Source organism: Mizuhopecten yessoensis, unplaced genomic scaffold (genome assembly GCF_002113885.1).
Source record: "Mizuhopecten yessoensis strain PY_sf001 unplaced genomic scaffold, ASM211388v2 scaffold5989, whole genome shotgun sequence".
NCBI lineage: Eukaryota > Metazoa > Mollusca > Bivalvia > Pectinida > Pectinidae > Mizuhopecten > Mizuhopecten yessoensis.
This window is the reverse complement of record NW_018406324.1, coordinates 666,008-683,932: the sequence shown is the minus strand read 5'-3', so window position 1 is coordinate 683,932 and position 17,925 is coordinate 666,008. Positions and strand designations below refer to the sequence as shown.

At 37.8% G+C, this 17,925-nt stretch overlaps 1 protein-coding gene across 1 annotated transcript in view; it reads left to right on the top strand.

The window, feature by feature from the left end:
• The first annotated feature begins 339 nt into the window (after window positions 1–339).
• The window catches only part of LOC110451406 (acetylcholinesterase-like), a 128,962-nt gene continuing 111,376 nt past the window's right edge, over window positions 340–17,925 (top strand). The window contains exon 1 of the mRNA XM_021499404.1: window positions 340–374. The gene's annotated coding sequence lies outside the window, so the exon portion shown is untranslated. The remainder of the gene's footprint in view (window positions 375–17,925) is intronic.

The following is a 17,925-nucleotide window of genomic DNA, read 5'->3' as shown; positions in this document are numbered from 1 at the left end:
AGCCTCTGACCAAACTTGAACATTTCTTCGACAATCCGGATGTAACCAAGTCAAACATGGCCAAGAGTCTGCATTCTATGTTCGCTCAACGTCAGAGCGATCGAATAATGCCAACTTGTCAAGTGCTTAACGGCGGGTACTTTAATTAAGTACCAGTTCTTTCGAATGCTATATAGTTCTTGTTCGCCCTAGGTCAGAGACTCCAGCAAGATTGTAAGCCACTCTAAAAACCGCATTTGAGTAAAGCGTTTACAGGACTTAGCATGGGCATGCGGAGTGATACCTTATTGGAAAACTAATTTTTCGTTTTTATCAAAATTCTGATGCATTATGGGTAAGCCTGTATTGGCCAAGGCGCCGCAACGTTGACTGGGGTAAGTCTTCCTGCACTGTTTTTAATTCTATAGAAAAAAACTAAAACTGAGATAACGAAGCAACAATATATAGCTCTTCTTTCTACTTTAGTAGTAATTCTTGCAGACATATTAGTTTTCCTTTTAATTGCTTATAGATAGCCAGTGCCGCGCTAATAAGAATTGTAAGAAAATGTTCAAAACATATCGAATTTTTTACCTTCAGTTGCATTTTACAAGAATTTCTTGTAGATTATTTACACAAGTTTAATTACATATTGTACGCGACTGCTTGGCAAAGCCCTATTATATCAGCTAACGATTTTTACCTGCAGAATTAATGAACGGTTGCTAAATATTGATGAATTGCACGCGAGTTTTAATGTTTCCCAATAATAGGCTTTATAGCCTGCCTGTTATCCCAGTAAATAATCTGTAATACATTTTCTTTACTATATAGTTTCTTTATTGTAATATCTGCAGACGAAACCAATATTGATCATGTATTCATAACTATTGACGGGGATCATACTTTTCCACGTGAATAACACAATATATATAGGATTTGATGTGACCGCCATAGCTTGTCCGCAAGTGTACAAATTACCGCTTAGAAACAATTACTGATGTGACTTATCTCTTGTTGACAAGTCTAGCCAGTTTTGATATCAAGCACTTATGTTTGAATTAAAACTGTATTAAGAATTAACAAATTCAGTTACATGTCTACGATCCGCCAACATGAACTGGGTATTTAATGTCTTTTTCGTTGACATGGAGAAATCAGATAGCAGGAAAAAAAGAACAGTGGCCAGTGACATAGAGAAAAGAAATAGCAGCAAAAAGCAAAGTAGCCAGGCATATTTGAACTATGCCAAATATGTCAGCATTATGAAATTGTTCCCACGTTTTAACTAGTGAACATAGTTATGAGGAAGTAGCATGTTTAATATCTGTAGGTCAATATGAGTAGTGCATTAGCATACCGCGATATTTCTCAGGGTCCGAACCGAATAGGTATTTCAAATTCTGTTTCAATTTTTAATTTATTTTACTATCTTGTAGAAGTTATTCGGGAATCAAGATTTTACAAATGATAGATATTTTAATATGTTGAGCTGAAACAAAGTTTGTGTTTAAAATAATTTGATAGTCTTTTGATGTTAAACAAATTGGAAACACATATTACATATGTAACATTTCAAAACAAGTTACAATCTGCGTTAAATCAAAGTTAAAAACAGAAATAACAGAAGGAGAAAGGAAAAGGCATCATCAATCAAAGTTTTTTCTCCAAAAAATGTAAATCTGCAATTATTTTAATTTGATAAACGACATCTTATGTTGCAGAATTGTGAGTATCACAGTTTTGTATACTATATGTATGGAATTGCATTAACACTGAATAAGAATTGACTGTCAAGATTTTAAAAATAAATAGAAATCACCCATATTGTGAAAGGAAATCGAACTCACTTTCATATGAATTCCTTAATCACGACTTCGCCGGTTATCAATTAAAGTTCAGTAAAAGACTGTCAATTAATTTTATTTATAACATATACTGATGTTGCCTGATATTAACTCGAAGAATCTGTTACGAAACGGAATAATTTATCTCATGTATTCTGTATAACGGAATAGTTGATATAAATGTTTTTCGATAATCTGTCTGATAACATTTGAGCGATAGAATACGGTATAATGTGGCAATATTTAGGTAAAATCAATATATTATACACGTTTAACTCAAGATTCGAATTTCGAATATAATGAGGATACAAAAGAAAAATATGCCTTTGATTTACGTGGTTTGTTTCTTATCTACAAGGAAACTAGAAACTCGCGCAGCGTTCTTTCATGTAACTTGTTTTGTTATAGTGTTATAGTGTTATATTATACTAGCTATGTTTGCAGTGTCACTTATAAGGTCTGTAGTGTTACTTGTAAGGTCTGAAATGTTACTGGTAATGTCTGTAGTGTTACTTTTAATGTCTGTTGTGATATTTGTAAGGTCTGTAGTGTTACTTGTAAGGTGTGTAGTGTTACTTGTAAGGTGTGTAGTGTTACTTGTAAGGTGTGTGGTGTTACTTATAAGATCTGTAGTGTTACTTGTAAGGTGTGTAGTGTTACTTGTAAGGTCTCTAGTGCTACTTGTAAGGTGTGTAGTGTTTCTTGTAAGGTCTGTAGTGATACTTGCCAGGTGTGTAGTGTTACTTGTAAGGTGTGTAGTGTTTCTTGTAAGGTGTCTATTGTTACTTGTAAGGTCTGTAGTGTTACTTATAAGGTCTGTAGCTTGTAAGGTTTGTAGTGTTTCTTATAAGGTGTGTGGTGTTACTTATAAGGTCTGTAGTGTTACTTGTAAGGTGTGTAGTGTTACTTGTAAGGTCTGTAGTGTTACTTATAAGGTCTGTAGTGTTACTTGTAAGGTTTGTAGTGTTTCTTATAAGGTGTGTGGTGTTACTTATAAGGTCTGTAGTGTTACTTGTAAGGTGTGTGGTGTTACTTGTCAGGTGTGTAGTGTTACTTGTAAGGTCTCTAGTGTTACTTTTAAGGTCTGTAGTGTTTCTTGTAAGGTGTGTGGTGTTACTTATAAGGTCTGTAGTGTTACTTGTAAGGTTTGTAGTGTTTCTTGTAAGGTGTGTAGTGTTTCTTGTAAGGTTTGTAGTGTTACTTGTAAGGTCTGTAGTGTTTCTTGTAAGGTCTGTAGTGATACTTGTCAGGTGTGTAGTGTTACTTGTAAGGTCTGTAGTGTTACTTGTAAGGTGTGTAGTGTTTCTTGTAAGGTCTGTAGTGATACTTGCCAGGTGTGTAGTGTTACTTGTAAGGTGTGTAGTGTTTCTTGTAAGGTCTGTAGTGTTTCTTGTNTCTCTAGTGTTACTTTTAAGGTCTGTAGTGTTTCTTGTAAGGTGTGTGGTGTTACTTGTCAGGTGTGTCGTGTTACTTGTAAGGTCTGTAGTGTTTCTTGTAAGGTCTGTAGTGTTACTTGTAAGGTGTGTAGTGTTACTTGTAAGGTGTGTGGTGTTACTTGTAATGTCTGTAATGTTACTTGTAAGGTCTGTAGTGTTACTTGTAAGGTGTGTAGTGTTACTTGTAAGGTCTGTAGTGTTACTTGTAAGGTCTGTAGTGTTACTTGTAAGGTGTGTAGTGTTACTTATAAGGTCTGTAGTGTTACTTGTAAGGTGTGTAGTGTTACTTGTAAGGTCTGTAGTGTTACTTGTAAGGTTTGTAGTGTTACTTATAAGGTCTGTAGTGTTTCTTGTAAGGTGTGTGGTGTTACTTGTAAGGTCTGTAGTGTTACTTGTAAGGTGTGTAGTGTTACTTGTTAGGTCTGTAGTGTTACTTGTAAGGTTTGTAGTGTTTCTTGTTAGGTGTGTAATGTACTTGTCAGGTGTGTAGTGTTACTTCTAAGGTGTGTAGTGTTACTTGTAAGGTGTGCAGTGTTACTTGTAAGATGTGTTGTGATACTTGTAAGGCCTATACTATATTAATGTTACTTGGGAGGTATGTAACCTGCCATGTCTGTATTAATTAAAGGTCCTTATGTTTACTTGTTTGGTTTGTAGTGTTACTTGTGATGTCTGCGGGGTTACTTTATCATGAACAATTCACTGTCTGGTTGAAGTGGTGTTCTCACCCATTTACAGTTCTAGTATCCTGACATTGTTTCTCTAATAGTTTCCATTGTCTAATAGTTTGGTTTGGTTTGGTTATATTTTGTTTCATGTCCTATTAACAGCTTAGGTCATTTAAGGACGTGTCTTCATGCGTGTTGTGTAAGCGTGCATGTGTGTATATGTGCTGAAGGCAGGGTATATTGGTGTATTTGCCTCATTGTGATAGCGCGGATCTGATTCCGACTTTATAGTGCTATCTCACTGAAATACCATGCCGAAGGCACCCAGCAAAGCCTTCCTCCCGGTCACATTATACTGATAACGGGTGAACCAGTTGTTGCCGTTCCCATTAATGCTGAATGTTACGCAGGGAACAACAAATACCATATTTAAGGACTCTTGTACATGTATGTCCCGGCCTGGAGACAGGACCCATGACCTTCCCCACCTGGGCGAACGCTCAACATTAAAGACAAAAGTGAGATATTGCCAAACAAGATGCTAGGAAATAAAAGGTATTTAGAACAAGAAAGAAATATAAAGATCCCAAAGATAGCAATGGGGGCAGCATATTTATTTTGGTCGCCTCAGTGTGTCCAAGAATAGGGCACAAAAGCAATTCCCCAATTTTGCAGGGGGTTCCCTCATTAGTCGCTTATTACGATACATGCAATGGGTCACGTTCTGCAGGTGTATTCTTTTCTAGATCCCCGACCTGCAGGAATAAGTTCCCATTAAAGTTGCATCCAATGTGTAATATACAATATTCTATATATACGGGCCAACTTAACTTTTTATTCAGTTTATTAGTTTTAGTAAGGACTCAGATGAATTGATGGTTATATTGTATGTTTCTCTGTTTTTTTTGTGGCGCCATAACAACAACACTATCCGTATCAATGTGAAGTCTTGTACTGCCCAAGCACCCATTGGTTCAGATGGTACCCCCTTGCGGTGCCCCAATATTCGGTGGGTTCCGATTGACAGTCGCCATTCGGAGATGACGCGCGGTTCCATTAGATGGGACTGAGACTCCAAGCCATTACCAAGTCCTGATACAAGCCGCCGTGTAAGTCCCAAGCCGTCAAATGTCCATCACACACCGATAAGTCTTCCCGAAAAACATACATCGCAACTTACCATGCATTACCTGCATACTCAGCACAGTAAAACTCATACTTTACAAGCCTCTTGGGGACAAGGATCACAGTCTTCCTTTTCGTTGATATGACAGATATTCTGTATCTTTTACATGCTTTTCAGACGAAGAGTTGTAAAGCGAGGTATTTGCGAACACCGTTGTAAAGCAAACATTAATCTGTTCCGCGTGAACCAGAATTAGGACATTTTATATAGACTGCAGGGCGCATGATTGATGTACAAGTAGTTCGTTAACGGATTTTACCCAAAACATATATGTGTACATTGTAATTCCCTCTAAAACACTTATAGTTCTCGCCCATACAGTACAGGGTTATGATAATTTGTACGAGTAGACATGTTTGTACCACAGGGACATGATAATTTGTACGAGTAGACATGTTTGTACCACAGGGACATGAGAATTTGTAAGAGTTGATATGTTTGTACCATAGAGACATGAGAATGTGTAAGAGTAGACATGTTTGTACCACAGGAACATGGGAATTTGTACGAGTAGACATGTTTGTACCACAGGGACATGAGAATTTGTAAGAATAGATATGTCAGTACCATAGAGACATGAGAATGTGTAAGAGTTGATATGTTTGTACCACAGGAACATGATAATTTGTACGAGTAGATATGTTTGTACCACAGGGACACGCGAATTTGTAAGAGTAGATATGTTTGTACCACAGAGACATGAGAATTTGTAAGAGTAGACATGTTTTTACACATATCGTGGTGTGTGCAGAGGACAACGTTTAATGTTTTAAGGGGTTGATATGTAGAGGTTTCACAACGAGTGATGGTTGGTTATCATGTTTACCTATCTCGAGTTTGTTATTCTTCAAATTGTATAAAGACACGAGGTTTACCGAGTGTCTTTTACAATTTGAAAATTAACTAACGAGAGTTGGATAAACATGATAAATAATCATCACGAGTTTGTGGACCTGTTTCTCCCATAACGTTCGTATTTTATCAGGAAAAACACACTTTTCCCCTGGAAAATACATCATGCGTGTTTCCGATAGGGAAAACAATTGCCATGGAGCATGACGTGACAATAGAAAATGACGTCGAAAAGAATTGAACATTACATGACGTCATAAATCAAAGATTGACCAATGAAATCATAGTGGGTAACTAAAAATGTTTACCAACTTCTAGCAGGTTTATCCAATGAATCGAGTGAGGAAATCTGCAGTGGTTGTGGGAGTGAGGAAACCTACAGTGGTTGTGGGAGTGAGGAAACCTACAGTGGTTGTGGGAGTGAGGAAACCTACAGTGGTTGTGGGAGTGAGGAAACCTACAGTGGTTGTGGGAGAAACACATTTTACTCATTACTCAATTTCCTATAACCAATACTTCTCTTAGTTTTGAAATTCATATTTTTTTGGGGTTTTAACGCACCTCCCCTGTAATTCACCATTAGTTATGACTTATTTGGATTTACCGATTGTTGGCCCCTACTAGAGTCTCCAATGAGTCCTAGAAGGACGGAAACAGCTGTACGATGCAGTGTAATGATTTTGGTTTTGAATATTATATCTTTTATCAAATGTGTTAATGTGCATTCACTTTTGTGTGTTGCTTTAATCGATCAACGCTCGATAAAAATAATGATACATTATACTAGAGGGTTGGAAGCTATCGATGTCAAAAAATGACCCCACCTAACTTTCTCGTAAAAAAGTTCACATTCATGACGGGTGTATAAAAGTTGTTTAGTATCTATGGAAAAGCGAATAGTTTTTCTTTCAATATCCATTTTTTTTCTCCAAAAATGTCCACAACCATTGTGCCACTTTTCCATATTTACGAGGTTGACGCCAGGCCCGCGCGAACACTTCCTTACCCCTTATCATCAAAACCTTGAAACGGAAATGATTTCGGACCCTACCCATCATAGCCTTGAACCAAATACGACCTTGCCCCTTTTTCATTCCATTCATCCAAGAGAATCCTTTTTATGGGATGCGTCAAAAGATAAGATAATACACAAAAAAAATGTTTTAAGACTAATAAAATCTATCACTCTTGTGTAATGCAGACAGGGAAATCTCGTCCCAAGAGGGAAATTATTTTAGTTTAGAACGAGGCTTTGTCGAGTCTTAAACTTCAAAAAGCCTATCCCAAGGGTTGACATTTCCCTGTAAATATAGCACAGGAGTGATTGATTATTTCTCTCACACTTTCCTACCGTAAAACTAAGTTGTAATGGTGAACCTAGTGCACCGCGCCATCATCAATGATGCATGAAATATGTGACAGAATTGATAATGCGACTCTGGTTATGCATCATTTTATTGATGACACTGTAGTGGTGCATACATTGATGACGCGGTAGTGGTGCATAAATTGATGACGCGGTAGTGGTGCATAAATTGATGACACGGTAGTGGTGCATACATTGATGACGCGGTAGTGGTGCTTAAATTGATGACGCGGTAGTGGTGCTTAAATTGATGACGCGGTAGTGGTGCATACATTGATGACGCAGTAGTGGGATTTTTTACAACAAAGCGCATGAGATGTTTTACCTAGATAGATTGATACAATCTTTACATGAAACTTTCTCTACGAGTAATATCGTTATTTTCAGCAGTAGAAGTATTTGCGCGTTCTTTACTTAGTCCAAGGTAATCATTAATACGACATTGTATATAATAGTAACATGTACTTCTCATAAGAGTTTTATTTATCTGACCAAATGATGTTTTATCATATATGATCGGCCTGTTATCCAGTGAAATCGCCCGTGTAATATTTTTACATATGTCACTTGTGTAATATACCCTGGAGCGTTTTTCATTGGCTGTGCCAGTCACAAATCGATTGTGACGTCATAATATGGACAATGACATGACGTCATAAATTGTGAATGGCGCAACAAAATGGCTGTCTCAGTTTGATTCAGCCCTCTAAATTTTGGCTTTAAAACCTGTCAAAATGTAAGTTTTCTGAGTTATGTGATAAAAAGTATCTTAAATTTGCATATCAACGATATGAGCTTTTCTGAAACTCATCTCGAAGTTTTCACTTCCAAGCCAAGGCTCGCAAAAATAAAAACTCCCAAGAGTCGTTTCATAAAATCACATATGAAATGAAAACTAAAGTGCAGGTAGGAATGTCTGATTTAGGACAACCCGCATGACCTTAATTTTTGAGATGATATTTATCATTGAAATAATGACGTCATTAGGTTTTGCATCTGAACAGCGCTATTGATTGGTTCTCCTTAATAAACTGCGATTCCCTTTCTGCCCCATATACTGGTGTTTTGTCGATACTTAGTGGAGATCGACGTAATGAAGCCATGATGACGACTGACGTTGATACTAATGACTGGCCGGAGCAGGGACCGGATCACTGCGGACGGCTCGATATCGTCCTGTTTTCTGTAGTCTAAGGACAAGAAGTAATCGAAGCTGAGACGTGAAACATAAGTGTTTTGATCATGTGGTATTGTGAAACAACAGTGAAAAATAGTTATTGACGTCATAGTGAGGACTGTTTGGTCTCGTAAACAACTGTCTGTTATGTCACGTGATGTATACAATGTACGACAGTTGTATGTAATATGAGTATATACCTGGTTTTTCTGGTAAACAAAAATTGTACGTCATATAGGTATTTACCTGTTAGGTTTTTTTATAACACCAGGTCTTTGCAATCAAACGTATTTACCCGTCTTCTTCCAGTAAGTAAGAAGTGTAGGCAATATAGGTATTTACCTGTCTTTTTCCGGTACACGAGAAGTTTATGTAATGCAGGTATGTACTTTTCTTTTTCCAGTAAACACGAAGTGTAGGTAATATAGGTATTTACCTGTCTTTTATCCGGTACACGAGAAGTGTAGGTAATATATGTATTTACCTGTTTGTTGTCGGATATAACAGGCCTACGTCTTTATATAGGTGTCGACCTATTATTTTTTAATTGTCTCTCACAATCATGCGACGCGCTACAGCAGGTCAACAACCTTTCCCCTAAAATCGACACCAGACAGATCGATAATGCGGTCTGAATCTCGGTATGACGTCAATAACAATGTACACAAAGTCGAATTTCGTTAACCTTTCAACATAAGGTTCCAAAGTACAGTGTACAGCTGGAAGGACGGTTTCATTTCGGAATAAGCATATAAAAGAAAAGAAGTTGTTTAAAAAAGTAAATCAGTTTTGATTAACAACTATATGAAAGCAAAATTATCCAAGTTAGGATTATTTAAAAAAAATTGAAGTTTAAAAAACGCAATAATGAGAATATTTGAAATATTGAGAATCCGTTTTAGAATATTCGAAATATTGAGGTTATGTTTTAGACATATTCGAAATAGTGAGTATTCGGTCTCAGGCAACAGTTTGGTCCCCTGGTTCAACATATCACATGTTGTCCTCAAACCCAGTCAACAAATGTATAATATCTGTTTTTAGGTCAATAATAACTAAAAATGCAGAATGTAAAAATAAGCATTAACCGGTACTTTTTTTAACGTTCATGCCGGCGTAAACGCAAATCGATTACATACATATTCACTATGCCCGCATCCAAGTATGAAATTTAAAAAAAAAAAACTTCAATCCTTTAGCGATTGTGTAATGAAATGTCTGTATTAGGGAAATTTTGGTGAAAATCCGCATTAGTTAAATTAATTTGTAAATACTGTAATGATTTTTTTTTTTTCATATCAACGTAAAACGTGCCATTAAGTTCAAATTATAATGCATTTGTATTTCATAACCGTTAGCACTGAAATTATTGTTAAAGTTTTTTTCTCTACAGATATATTCTATATCAAACAAATCTTTTTAGATCGTTTTACAGAAATATTCCATACCAGTTGATCGAAATTTGACTTTATTGAAACAAAAAATAATCTCACAGTAAAACTCAGGACTGATCCGCTGTCAATCTTATACTGCACAATTTCAAAATTAAAGACAAATATCTGGTTAAAAGAAGTATAATAAGACAGAAAAAATATGTTATGCTATGGAACTGGGTACCACTGCATCAGTTTTTATCGCGAAGAAGAGTTCCTCGCCCAAACTTAAAATTTGGAGTAATCTCCCTTCTTTTTAGAAGTGCTTAAAGTTACTTCCCTTGACACAATATTCCTCTCTCATTCTGTTGCCGTGCACTTATCATTTGATTTTCTGTGTGTATAATAATTTGAAGTGTATAATTGGCAAGATGTAGGTTCCAAGTTCGATCTCTATGTTTGTTTTGTATTTTGTTTTCAACAAAAATCGTCCGGAGTTTAAGACCATGTAACTTATGGGCTGGTATAATTTACTATAACGAACCAATTATGTTCAATCCAAAATATGCTTTGCATGAGATTATTTTACACACAAAAAATCTAGCTATACAGAAATCCATGACCTGATTTATGTATATGTAGGTTACGGCTAATTTCACGTCGGGAGCAACAGTCGCTGGCAAAGACTACACATTGAAGTAACCCAATGATTGATCTGTTTTGAGGTATTTAAAGCAACGTTTATTATTTCTGCTCCCAGAAGATGGCACAGTATTGTTCACATTCGCAGTAATCCAGTCCAGAGGTTTTATGGTAAATACAGAACACCGTTTATATTACAATTTTCAGTGTGTATGAACAGATGGAAGATATGAATAATGTAACAAAGACGAGTAAATCTGGGTTCTACAATTATTACTGTCCTACATATAGCCCTTATCCGGTCATCCTTCATCGTTCATGGTCGATACTGCTTAGGCAACTTCACACAAACAGTGGTGTTTAGATGCCTCGTTTTGATAATAGGAAGATGCCTCGAACTGATTGATGGCTCGTTTTGATAATAGGAGATGCCTCGAACTGATTGGTGCCTCGATTGTTTTGATAATAAGAAGATGCCTCGACCTGATTAATTGATGCCTCGTTTTGATAATAATAGAATTTCCGGAGCTGAAAATAGTAAATCTTTGATTTTTATAATCACGGACGGGTGTCATCGCTAGTGTATTGACGGATCGTGATCGGGCGATACACGACGTTAAGTTTCCTACTTTCACATGATAGACATTAAATTCCGACTCAAACCAGTCCAGGTTGATGGCCTCAGATGTAAATTACATTTGTATACGGCAACAGATAAAACCATAAGTCATTTCAAAACCCAATTAGTCGATGTTGATTGTCGTTTCATAGTGTTTGGTCCGACGACAGAGGACCTAAAACGGCGGGAAGTTACTTGGCTTCTAAAGCCTAGAATGTTATTGCGAAATCACCTTGTTCTGGTCTGGGAGCCTCGTTTTGATATCTGTGATTTATAAGTCGCTTGTTCGTGTTGCGTAATACTAAGGGGGGAAGAATCGGTAAAGCCGGGAGTATGTTACATACGTGTAGGCTATAATATCCGAATTGGATAGTACGTCATAGATTAAATTGGTATTTTCATAATTATTAAGATGAAATATGAATGTACAAAAACGTAATTTCAAAGTTTTCTTAAAGATCAGTTGAACTAATCACTTAAAGCTGATACAAGCTGAACCTATTAACCTTAATTAAATGTGACTCGTTGTGTATACACGCAGAGACATACAATGCACATGTACCATAGTGGATTGTAAACAGCTTACAACCTACCGCTGGGATATTAATATTTCTTCTGTACAGACTTTAGATAAACCTACCATCAAAACGATTGTACGTTAATGTTTCCGATCGGAAGTGGTCGTGTTTTCCCGTCATAATGTTAAAGTAATCGGGAATCAATCATGGTATGACATCAAATGAAAATTATGACGGAAATTTTCGAAGTTTTATTTTATTGAATTTTGCTGTTGTGGTCATATATTTGCCAGAGGAAGCTGGGGAACTTTTCTAAAATCTCATTCTCACTGTCTTTGGAACCCAATATATCCCCGAAATATGATCAAAGTTGATGTGAATCCTATAATTCGCCTGTGTATGAAATCAATTTATAGTGTACTATCATTTTCGACCTGTGTCGCTATTTTTCATTGTTTACTGAGTCGTGTCGGCGAGAAATCACTGGTTTAATTAGAAATGTAATCATTACTTTAAAAGATAATAATCTTCAGAAAAAAATCATAATATCCTGAAAATCGATTATAAACGTAACTCTCCTATTTAAATGCTACATTAAGAAATTATTCGTCGGCTGCAATAGGCTGTTCCAATAAGCCGGTTATTTGTGGCGAAACCTGTAATCGGACGACTAATGGAGATCTGTCGAGCGGGAAGTGACAGTTCAGACCAGAGCACCAAGGCAAAGGATACTGAAATAACACGGGATGTACTGAGATAACACGGAATGCTGAAAATAACACGGAAAACTGAAAATAACACGGGATACTGAAAATAACACGGGATACTGAAAATGTACGGTATACTGAAAAAGTAAGGGGAACAAAAAACAGTGAAAGGTACTGAAAATAAAACAGAATACTGAAAATACTAAGGGGACAGAATACTGAAAATACTAAGGGGACAGAATACTGAAAATACTAAGGGGTACTGAAAATAACACGGGATACTGAAAATACCATGGGGTACTAAAAATAACATGGGAAACTAGAAAAACGAAGGTGTACTGAAAATAACATTGGGTTATGAAAAAGCAAGGGTTACTAAAAATGATAAGGGATACTGAAAAAAGTAAGACGTACTAAAACATGAAGGGATACTGAAAATAACATTTGGTAATGAAAAGGGCAACGGGTACTGAGAATTATTGATTGGTCTATTGAAATAATTTACAACCCATATTTGCATTTAATAAATGCATGTGCATCCGAAATAGCAACTGCAGTGCATACAAAATGTAATAAGTTTTGTGAGACTAAAACATCATTTGGACAGCTTGTCACTTTAGTGACGTCATCTGTAAGTGACGAAAATGATCATGATTTTGCTGATTTAAGAACTCCACGAACTGACGTCACGAGAGTGAAGCAACTAACTTAAACATATTTATTCGTTCATAAGAATTATCGTTACTTTTGCTTAACTTCGTCAACATTAAACAATTCGTCTTATAGGACCGTAACGTCATTTGCTAAACATTCTTTGCATATATAGATGGATGGCAATATTGCTAATGACGCAAACGACCCTGAAACGTCGTGCGTAATTGATTATTACGAATCCGTGACGGAGTGACCAAGATTCTAAAAAGAACGCACAGAAAAAACTTTCTTTCATCAAGTTCGGTGGGTGAAACTTATATGAATTAAAATGAGGGTTATTAAATTTGCGTTGGTAAAGGGAAGAAACGTTGACATTTGAAAAGAAAATAAGACCCAAAGAAGTGAAGAATATCCTAGGATACATGTTACACACTTTTCTGCTCGGAAACTAATGTTTCGACGTTATATTGTGTAGCATGGAGCATGTCGTTACATGGCCTTTTAGGGCATTTATCATCATACTGTCCAACCCGACACCTGTCGTGTTGATGCCGCTCTCGTAAAACCTGACCCCATGATGCCTCTCTTAGCATTTGTTGTTATATGACCTAAAAATGTGCCGAGGCAACGTAAAGTCAGAAACAAAAAACGCACGCGCCAATGACTAAACTTCCGTTTCCGGTTATTGCATGTTGTGCACGAAAACAGATCTGCGAATCTAGGACGCATATTGCAAATAGCATAAAGGCGGAAATTATCGAAACCTAGGAACCCATGGAAAACTACCAGAAGAAAACCATATAGAGAAACATCAATAGACAAAATCAGAAATATTTGAACGAAAAAACCAAACATAATTAAACCGAAAGAAACATTTCCTTTTGCATGATAGGAAGTTTGGGATTGAAATTGAAATTGTTTGGAGTTCATTGGCTTTGTCATTGTGACGGTTCTGCTGCGCGTGATCCTCCGTGCGTGAGAAGGGGCGTCCCCGCAGATACACGCATCTGAAACAGAGAGGCAACTCTGCAATTTTCTGTACCACGTGTATGATACATATTGATCCTAAATCAGGGGAGTCGTGGTGCACGCGAGCCTAGGATTCCAGATTTTACATCACTATATTGGCAGAAATTCGGCAGACATCCGAACAAGTCTAATGCTTTAATTCCTACGTACAACATAAAAAGTCATGCATCAGATATGTATTATATAGTTGTAAGACATCTGTCATTGTTCATAAAAGTCTGAACATCTCGTGTGTATTTACAGAAATGTTACACAACTTGAGTCAGACATAATTATCTTCATGCAGCCCTTAAAAAATATCGCATGGTAGAAACTTAGCTACCTCTCATTGTTCCATGTATTATATAAAAGTTTCCTTATTGAGGAAGGTATGTTTCAGAAGAAAATCCTTTTTCAGATCGAAAATTAACTTGAAAAGTTCAACTGTACAGATAAATGCTTTAACAATTAACCCGGCATGAAAACCCTTTAATATCATAAACTTGTACATCGTAACGAAACGGCTTGTGACTTTTCGAAGCATTTCTGACGCTCGACCAGCCACCTATAAATCTTAACCAAATGTGCATGCGTGACGTCAGTTTTGTAAATTCCACATCGAAACATTATAAATTTGACGTTATACCGTGTAACTTTCACGTCGTAACCCTAACACATTTGACGTTATACCGTGTAGCTTTCACGTCGTAACCCTAACACATGTGACGTTATACCGTGTAAATTTCATGTCGTAACCCTAACACATGTGACGTTATGCCGTGTAACTTTCACGTCGTAACCCTAACACATGTGACGTTATACCGTGTAACTTTCACGTCGTAACCCTAACACATGTGACGTTATACCGTGTAACTTTCACGTCGTAACCCTAACACATGTGACGTTATACCGTGTAACTTTCACGTCGTAACCCTAACACATGTGACGTTATACCGTGTAACTTTCACGTCGTAACCCTAACACATGTGACGTTATACCGTGTAACTTTCACGTCGTAACCCTAACACATGTGACGTTATACCGTGTAACTTTCACGTCGTAACCCTAACACATGTGACGTTATACCGTGTAACTTTCACGTCGTAACCCTAACACATGTGACGTTATACCGTGTAACTTTCACGTCGTAACCCTAACACATGTGACGTTATACCGTGTAACTTTCACGTCGTAACCCTAACACATGTGACGTTATACCGTGTAACTTTCACGTCGTAACCCTAACACATGTGACGTTATACCGTGTAACTTTCACGTCGTAACCCTAACACATGTGACGTTATACCGTGTAACTTTCACGTCGTAACCCTAACACATGTGACGTTATACCGTGTAACTTTCACGTCGTAACCCTAACACATGTGACGTTATACCGTGTAACTTTCACGTCGTAACCCTAACACATGTGACGTTATACCGTGTAACTTTCACGTCGTAACCCTAACACATGTGACGTTATACCGTGTAACTTTCACGTCGTAACCCTAACACATGTGACGTTATACCGTGTAACTTTCACGTCGTAACCCTAACACATGTGACGTTATACCGTGTAACTTTCACGTCGTAACCCTAACACATGTGACGTTATACCGTGTAACTTTCACGTCGTAACCCTAACACATGTGACGTTATACCGTGTAACTTTCACGTCGTAACCCTAACACATGTGACGTTATACCGTGTAACTTTCACGTCGTAACCCTAACACATGTGACGTTATACCGTGTAACTTTCACGTCGTAACCCTAACACATGTGACGTTATACCGTGTAACTTTCACGTCGTAACCCTAACACATGTGACGTTATACCGTGTAACTTTCACGTCGTAACCCTAACACATGTGACGTTATACCGTGTAACTTTCACGTCGTAACCCTAACACATGTGACGTTATACCGTGTAACTTTCACGTCGTAACCCTAACACATGTGACGTTATACCGTGTAACTTTCACGTCGTAACCCTAACACATGTGACGTTATACCGTGTAACTTTCACGTCGTAACCCTAACACATGTGACGTTATACCGTGTAACTTTCACGTCGTAACCCTAACACATGTGACGTTATACCGTGTAACTTTCACGTCGTAACCCTAACACATGTGACGTTATACCGTGTAACTTTCACGTCGTAACCCTAACACATGTGACGTTATACCGTGTAACTTTCACGTCGTAACCCTAACACATGTGACGTTATACCGTGTAACTTTCACGTCGTAACCCTAACACATGTGACGTTATACCGTGTAACTTTCACGTCGTAACCCTAACACATGTGACGTTATACCGTGTAACTTTCACGTCGTAACCCTAACACATGTGACGTTATACCGTGTAACTTTCACGTCGTAACCCTAACACATGTGACGTTATACCGTGTAACTTTCACGTCGTAACCCTAACACATGTGACGTTATACCGTGTAACTTTCACGTCGTAACCCTAACACATGTGACGTTATACCGTGTAACTTTCACGTCGTAACCCTAACACATGTGACGTTATACCGTGTAACTTTCACGTCGTAACCCTAACACATGTGACGTTATACCGTGTAACTTTCACGTCGTAACCCTAACACATGTGACGTTATACCGTGTAACTTTCACGTCGTAACCCTAACACATGTGACGTTATACCGTGTAACTTTCACGTCGTAACCCTAACACATGTGACGTTATACCGTGTAACTTTCACGTCGTAACCCTAACACATGTGACGTTATACCGTGTAACTTTCACGTCGTAACCCTAACACATGTGACGTTATACCGTGTAACTTTCACGTCGTAACCCTAACACATGTGACGTTATACCGTGTAACTTTCACGTCGTAACCCTAACACATGTGACGTTATACCGTGTAACTTTCACGTCGTAACCCTAACACATGTGACGTTATACCGTGTAACTTTCACGTCGTAACCCTAACACATGTGACGTTATACCGTGTAACTTTCACGTCGTAACCCTAACACATGTGACGTTATACCGTGTAACTTTCACGTCGTAACCCTAACACATGTGACGTTATACCGTGTAACTTTCACGTCGTAACCCTAACACATGTGACGTTATACCGTGTAACTTTCACGTCGTAACCCTAACACATGTGACGTTATACCGTGTAACTTTCACGTCGTAACCCTAACACATGTGACGTTATACCGTGTAACTTTCACGTCGTAACCCTAACACATGTGACGTTATACCGTGTAACTTTCACGTCGTAACCCTAACACATGTGACGTTATACCGTGTAACTTTCACGTCGTAACCCTAACACATGTGACGTTATACCGTGTAACTTTCACGTCGTAACCCTAACACATGTGACGTTATACCGTGTAACTTTCACGTCGTAACCCTAACACATGTGACGTTATACCGTGTAACTTTCACGTCGTAACCCTAACACATGTGACGTTATACCGTGTAACTTTCACGTCGTAACCCTAACACATGTGACGTTATACCGTGTAACTTTCACGTCGTAACCCTAACACATGTGACGTTATACCGTGTAACTTTCACGTCGTAACCCTAACACATGTGACGTTATACCGTGTAACTTTCACGTCGTAACCCTAACACATGTGACGTTATACCGTGTAACTTTCACGTCGTAACCCTAACACATGTGACGTTATACCGTGTAACTTTCACGTCGTAACCCTAACACATGTGACGTTATACCGTGTAACTTTCACGTCGTAACCCTAACACATGTGACGTTATACCGTGTAACTTTCACGTCGTAACCCTAACACATGTGACGTTATACCGTGTAACTTTCACGTCGTAACCCTAACACATGTGACGTTATACCGTGTAAATTTCACGTCGTAACCCTAACACATGTG